At 49.1% G+C, this 7551-nt stretch overlaps 1 pseudogene; it reads left to right on the top strand.

Moving 5' to 3' along the window:
* Positions 1–3138: 3138 nt before the first annotated feature.
* On the top strand, positions 3139–3266 carry LOC136613345 (U2 spliceosomal RNA; annotated as a pseudogene).
* The last annotated feature ends 4285 nt before the right edge of the window (positions 3267–7551 follow it).

Raw genomic sequence — 7551 nt, 5'->3', positions numbered from 1 at the left:
CGGTCGGCAGAATGGCTTTTGTTAAGCCTTAATAGCTAAATAGAAGCCCGCTGTCTTCTGCAACGTGTGCCGGTAAACTCCCTCCCCCTCTCTGCGGTTTTCGTCAAAAAATAGGTCATGGCTCATATTTTGATGCTGTGCGGGAGGGGAGGGTAATAATCGCCCGTGTGAATGAATGCATTGGAGTCCAATGCTTTACATGGCGACGATTTGTGGGCGACGTTTATCTGCGAGAAAACATTTGTATGAAAGCAGCTTTATGAGTGCGATATCAGTCCGATTTTCTTGTAGCGATATTGCGCTTGCCCGCGTATGTGTATTCGCATCTGCAGATATTTTGCTGGCTTTTGTGCATTCAGAAAGATACCCACCGCTGCTCCCAGCTATTGAAATAAGTCTAACGAGTTCTGGGTGTGTTCCTCTCCTGCGCAATTACGCAGCGTATCACGCACCTCCTGGCATATCACATGCATATTTGTGCATCCCCATTGACTTCTATGGGGACTTTTGGTGTGTGCAAAAGTGCCGCAAAATAGAGTATGCTGCATTTTTTTTTTTTGCGTGAAATGTAAAGATGCGCACTTGTGAACGAACCCGTTCGTTAGGGCTCTATTCGCTGCATAAATGCGCACACAAACACACCCATTTGAAGCCAGGCTTAAGAGTTCCTTCACATGGACATTTACACGCGTGTGTTAGCATGCACAAACTTTCTGAGCACAATATGCAGAGAATAAAACCCATTGATTTCAACGGATTGGTTTTCGTTTCCTTTTTTTGCCCAAATGCGAAAAAACCGCTGCATGCTCTACTTTTGTGTGCATTTAAAGTCTATAGGGGGTGCGCAAATGTGCGTGCAATACACTGTTCAATCCCACGAGAAAAATAACACACCTGGAACTCATTAGGGTAAATAACCATTTAAGTCAGGGAGTGTTTGTCTGGTGCACGCAAATGAATAGGCCCCGTGATGCAGAAATGACAGTAAAATACACATTAAAAAAAACAAAAACAAAAAACTTGTTTGCTGCGTGCAAAAACGCATACGCCCATGTGAAGCCCTTAGCGCTCCTTCACACGTGCATGACGCAATCACGCGAGTGTGTGACGCTATTGCACTCTAAATGGAGCGCAATCACTTTGTCTTGCGAGCGTTCCTGCGCAGGTAAGTTTCCTTTTCTGTACTGCCGGCCCAGTTCACATCGGCGAGGGACACACCCAGCAGTGAAAATTGACCAGTGGTTGCAGTTCCCGCGGCTGATTCTCTGCACGCAAAAACGTACGCAAAAGCACTTGTGTGAAAGAGACCTCACTGATCTTTAAGGCTTTTGCATCCCTTCAGGGTCACAAATACCGCTGGGGGGTCACTTTTACTGCCGCAGAGGTTTAGCCATTGCTTTCAATGAAGCCAGCGATGCTGCAGCCGACCCCATTAACCTCTTAGTGACCAAGCCTGTTTGTGCCTTAAAGGGGTTGTCCCGCGGCAGCAAGTGGGGTTATACACTTCTGTATGGCCATATTAATGCACTTTGTAATGTACATTGTGCATTAAATATGAGCCATACAGAAGTTATTCACTTACCTACTCCGTTGCTAGCGTCCCCGTTGCCATGGTGCCGTCTAATTTCGCTGTTTTCTGGCGTTTTTAGACGCGCTTGCGCAGTCTGGTCTTCTGGCTGGAATGGAGATCAAAATGTGCAGCTTTGGTCTCAGTTTTAGTAATGGCAGCCTAGGGTTTTGTTCAAGGTCGCCAACGAAACCCATTTGAGAATTTAAACAGAACCCAGAGAAATATGCAAATGGGCGTACCTGCAAAACATAGGACATGCATACACGCATAGGTGCTCTGTGTATAAATATTCCCTATGGGGAGTCCCCTTGTCACTGAACGGGGAGTAAAGAATCCGCTGTTACAGAGGATTGCATATCACATCTTGTATCCAATATAGAGGCGGTACAACAGGGCACTGGAGCCTCCATGCCCACCCGTATCACATCTTGTATCCAAGCTAGAGGCGGTATGACAGGGTACCAGAGCCTTCATGCCTGCCTGTATCACATCTTGTATCCAAGCTAAAGGTGGTACAAAAGGGAACTTGAGCCTCTGTGCCTGTCTGTATCACATCTTGTATCCATTTGTTCGGCGGACGCATCATTTTGTAGTTGAACACGCTTGCTCGTAATGCCTTTTGCTTTTGTGCTTGAAATGGAAGCGACTGCCAAGGCTAAAGCCCGTGTATATTCCATAGACTATAGCTATCTCCAGCACAGGAGGACAGCTGTACAGCCTACTGGGTGCAGAGGGGTTCTTGTGCAGCCTTCCTCGCACACCGCCTACGTCGCGGAGAGTGCGCAGCGTTCCTTCGTGTCATTTGAACAAGACCCTTTTGGACGTGTAAATCCTCGGACCGTCATGTATTGCAGACGAATAGTTTTACATTCATTAAATCCCGTGCCTCGCTGAGAACTGTCTGCGTCAGTTTAGTTTGGTTTTCTCGCTCCGCCATATTTTCTTTTGGCGTCTTTCAGGAATCTTTTCATCTGGATATAATGTATGTCTATAATCTACACCATCTATCTATCTATCTCTATACAAATAGCAAGATTTATTTCTCTATATAATCTTTAGTTGGATGGATGGATGGATTTATGTATGTATGGTGAGGGGGGGGGGGGTCGGGAGGCCTGCTGTACGTTTTAACTTCTTCAGTTGACCATGCTGATCTATTCTTATTCTTACTAGGGTCTACTAATGCCAGCCCAGTGGAAGCCAATAAAGCCCTATGAGGTCGAAGCCAATTTTCCTCATTTTTGGAAAAAAGTTTCCGTCCGTCCCCACTCGAAGTGCGTCCAGCAAAAAGAGATCTCTCAAACAGACCGACGGACGCACCTTTAGAGGCAAACTAGTGCTTGCTTCTTGTGTCATCGCCTGCTTAACCATCCTGCGTAGGGAGGTGATGAGTCCTGCAGGCTCTGCAAGCCTAGGATGCGTGAGCATGGTGCAAGAGGAAGGACTGAAAAGGATGTGAGGGGGAGGGCACGGTTGAGAAGGCGTTGGGCGGGGCTATGCAAAGGTCTTCCGGCTCCCTCAGTGCATTGTGGGTGTGCCCGGAGTCCTGCCTGAGCGTGTTGCATCTGATACGTTCCCTATCTGGGGATCATATATTAAATGGATTTTTAGAACAGGGAGCTGGAAAAAGTGCTTGCTCTGTCCACTCCTCACATTGACCTGGTATTGCAGTACCTCCAGTACTGGTGCACCCCCTTTCCTACAGCAGTTTCCAAAAGCAGAAAAAAAAACTGACGAGCAAGAGGTGCAGCGCAGCTGCGGCTGCTAACAACCAAGCACTTAGATTTAGGCCTCATGTCCACGTGATACATGGCGGAAGTATCGCATGATACTTGTGCGACGGCTCGTGTTTTTGCGTGATGTCCTGTAGTTTTTATTTGTACCATTTTGGAGTTTATAAGACTTTTTTATCGCTTTTTATTATAACTTTTTTTGGAGATAGGAATCGGTTACGTGCACACTTCCCATAGACTTGTACAGGGACCGTTGGTGCGCAAATGTGCACAAAAATAGAGCATGTTGGGGTTTTGCACGCATGCGAAATGTGAGTAAAGAGAATTCTGAAGGCATCCATTGAAACAAATATGTTTGTGTGAAGCGGCCCTTCACACGCACCCGAAACAAGGACCACAGGTTGTAAGCAGCCATTTTTCCGTCAGTCTCCACTGGAGTCTCTCCCAGGCCCAAACTGAACCTACCTACCTGAATTGTAAGTACCTACCTTCTTGTTCTCTATGAAAGAACTGAGCGTACCTTTTAAAAAAATGGCGGCGGCAGCAGCAACCAGTGTTAGTGTGAGAGCGCAGAGTGCTGCTGAAGGGGCCACGGGATTGTTCCTTTTAGAACAAAAGTTCCCGGTGGGAACAAATCCCAATCATCATCTTCCGTGCGGCTCGTTCTATCTTTGGGCGGGGCCTTGCATCACCCATTGTTTTAATGGGGCTGGCGGCAGCATCGCACCGCGTGCTAGGTGCGGACAGCCGCAGCGGGAGGGAGGGGAGGCAGTTTTATTACAAAAATGACTCACATCCACAGAAAAATCTTACATTAGCGAAAATGGGCCGCGATTCACGGCCTGGTATCGCACTCACTGTGTGACATTAGCCTTACTGCCAGATCTTCCTTGGATTACAGCGGATCGCTGGGGGTTCAGCTAACCTAATGCCAACACAATGGATCTCCCAGCTTTCCTAGAACCCTCTAGAGCAGTGCTCCCCACCTCCGCCCCTCAGCGCCCCCAACAGGTCATGTTCTGGATCTCGTATAGTAAGAACACCTGTGGCAATGTCTGAGGCACCAATGATAATTACATCACCTGTACAACACTGAGGAAGTCCTGAAAACATGACTTGTGGGGTCCTGAGGACTGGAGGTGGGAGTCACTGCTCTACAGTGATATGACAAAAGGAGGCTGGGTGACAGAACATGTTGGTAACCTGATAACCATCATGGAGCCCCCTACCGCTGACACGAACAGAGCCTCGCTCGGTAGTCGTCACCCCACTTGCCTCGGCTCCTGAAAACAAAGTGGTGTAGACATGTAATGATGTTGTGCAGAAGACTAGGAAAGCTGGAGGCAAGTTGTGGTGGCGGCCATATTCAGTTCACTAAGATACAAAAATATCGGATTAGTCATCTTGGTGACTTGGCGGAAGATGATGATTGGGATTTGTTTTGGGTGTGGGGGGAGAAACTTCCGGAATACTCATTGGGTGTCTCGTCTGAAGTTTTTGCATCTATGGTCGGGGGATGGGAGAGCCCAAATCTTATAGTTCCAGTGTATGTACAACCTTCCACGAGAGCGCGGGGACGTTACTAGTCTAAGTAAACGATGCGCATAAATGCCACAAATGTATTAACCCTTAATCGTACTGACCAGCAGATGCCAATGTTGACCGCAGCATGTAATTGCAGAGGGCCGATGTGGCCGTTATCATCCTGAAGTCTGACATTGGCCTCTTGATCTGCCATGGCTGGGATAGGAAAACACAAACAGAAATACACTGCAGTGCAGCATTGTGCTAGCTGATCCCCACCGGGGCGAACAGTGCTGGCCAAAAAAATAGCATTGGTGTATTAGTGTATCTTGACGCCACCCATAATTCGTGGTGGAGTCAAGATTGACAGGGGGTTCACGCCCCCTCTACGTGATTGGCTGCATTGGAACAAACGTGTCAGGTCCTGCAAGGAACGTAACAGCACGCCGTGGTGCTATTTTTTTATCCTGGGTGCCCAACTGAAGGGGTAGCACATCAGAGAGGCAGCCTGTGTCCTTATGATGCGTCTGGGGTTAGAGAGGCGGCCGCCCTTACCCACCACCACCATATACTTACTTGTCTTCGGGGGACCTTCTGTCAGGCAGAAGACAGACGGCCAAAGCAATATAGTAAAGTCAGTGGCCCCCCGCACGTAGGCGTCCGCCCTCACCCACCATTGAGTCGACCGCAGTATTGCGAAGTGACACCGTTGCAGTGGCCGGCACCCAGCAGACAGACGCCTGGCGCAAGACACTACAGTCCGTCGGCCCCATGTACGGAGCACGCCGCCAGCGTCCCATACGTAGCAGTCTGGGGTCAGATGGCAGTGAGCCGCGGCCGTAGGATTCAAGGCTGGCAGTGGTGAAGCGGCCGCCAAAACAGAGAGAGCAGACGTCCGCCGCAAAATTTACCAGGCCCTCTGCAGCTTCTGCGCTTGCGTCCACCATCTTGCTGATGGGCACATGCGCTCACATGGACCATGCTCCATTTTCGTGCGGGAGACCAAAATCGGAATTTACTCACCTGCTCCGGATCTTCCCTTCGCCACGGCTGGCTGTATAACATATCCAGTCGTGTAACGATCACAATAAAGCTGCGCTGCGAACACACAGGATAGATGATGTATACTCACTTAGGAGAGGGGAGTGTCAGCCTCCCCCCTCAGGAGTCCGAGATGGCTCTAAACAATTGTTAACTCCGAAGACTACCTCCACCAGAATCGAAAGTTGCTTCCTCACGATCCAATATCAGGAAATAGTTTTTATTATTAAACAAACACAAATAGGCGGGTGTATAACAGCACCTAGCGGAGACGGCGCGGCCCCAACTGCACCGCTCTGCGCCATTTGCGTGCGGCGCGGGGACTTCTTACAGATGCGACACCATTGTACCCGTGGGATTGGTTTACTGGGCTAACAGCTGGCCACGGGTTCCCGTAAAAGGGAAGTCCGCGCCAATATCTGCAGTGGCCGAAGGGTTGTGGCCGCTGACTGGTGCCCGCTCATTACCTCGTGTGAACATGGCAGCAATGAGCGGACTAACGAGGAAATGCTCATTTGTTGGCTGATGGCGTCCTTTACATGGGCTAAACATGAACGGCTCCTTGTCGTCTCTCTGTGTAAACCACAACCATAGCTGCGGATTTGGACAGCTCCCAGTGTGTATATATATATATATATATATAATATATATATATATATACTGGGAGGAAGCTGCAGCAGCGCCGGGCAGCGCTCCTAGGTGATGTGTGTGTATATATATAGGCCTTAGGTTATGGCTGTGATGATAGGATTTCCTCCTGTCAAAGTTGCATCGCACCGCACAAAAATCACGCTTTCATGCGATGCAACAGAGAGGAAGGCTCCATAGGGTAACATGGGCCACGAAACCTCACGAGTCGCGGGCATATCGGGATGTCGCACCCTCCAAAACATGTGAATTACCCCATTGGAAAGCATGAGCCGAACAAACACGTGATTTGTCGCAGTGTGACTTTGTCGCTCATGTAAACGCGGCCTGAGTATTAGGGGACTCCCTAATATATACGAGCCTCCTAACATTTAGGCCATGTTCGTAGCTTGCTGGACCACGTGGTGCTAATAATCTCCGCTGTCGGTGTCCTGCGGCAGATTTGTACGTATTGCTGCGAACGTGTCGGACGCTCCTCGACTTCACAGCAGGTTTGCTGTTTCTGTGTTCATTGTGTGAAAATCCTGTTTAAGACGTGTTCTGCCTCCGAACGCCAACCGTAAATGCGCCAATATTCAGATGGAACATAAACGGTTGTATTCCCACGTTTGAGCGTTTCACTATTACCCGACTCCAGTTTACCATATGGTGCAGCCAACATGTCTGTTCATCATATGGCAGAAGGACGGCGTAATACTTAATTTCTCCTGCGGGGGCGTTGCAGGGGAATTGAACACTTCGGCCTTTTTCACGCGGCAGAGCAAATATTGCACGTATATGAACCGCGGCTCGTTCTATCTTTGGGCGGGGCCTTGCATCACCCATTGTTTTAATGGGGCTGGCGGCAGCATCGCACCGCGTGCTAGGTGCGGACAGCCGCAGCGGGAGGGAGGGGAGGCAGTTTTATTGCAAAAATGACTCACATCCACAGAAAAATCGTACGTTAGCGAGCGCGAAAATGGGCAGCGATTCACGGCCTGGTATCGCACTCACTGTGTGACATTAGCCTTACTGCCAGATCTTCCTTGGATTACA

The sequence above is a fragment of the Eleutherodactylus coqui genome, chromosome 2, assembly GCF_035609145.1.
Source record: "Eleutherodactylus coqui strain aEleCoq1 chromosome 2, aEleCoq1.hap1, whole genome shotgun sequence".
NCBI lineage: Eukaryota > Metazoa > Chordata > Amphibia > Anura > Eleutherodactylidae > Eleutherodactylus > Eleutherodactylus coqui.
Note: the sequence above shows the minus strand (reverse complement) of the source record. Positions and strands in the feature narration are given on the sequence as shown.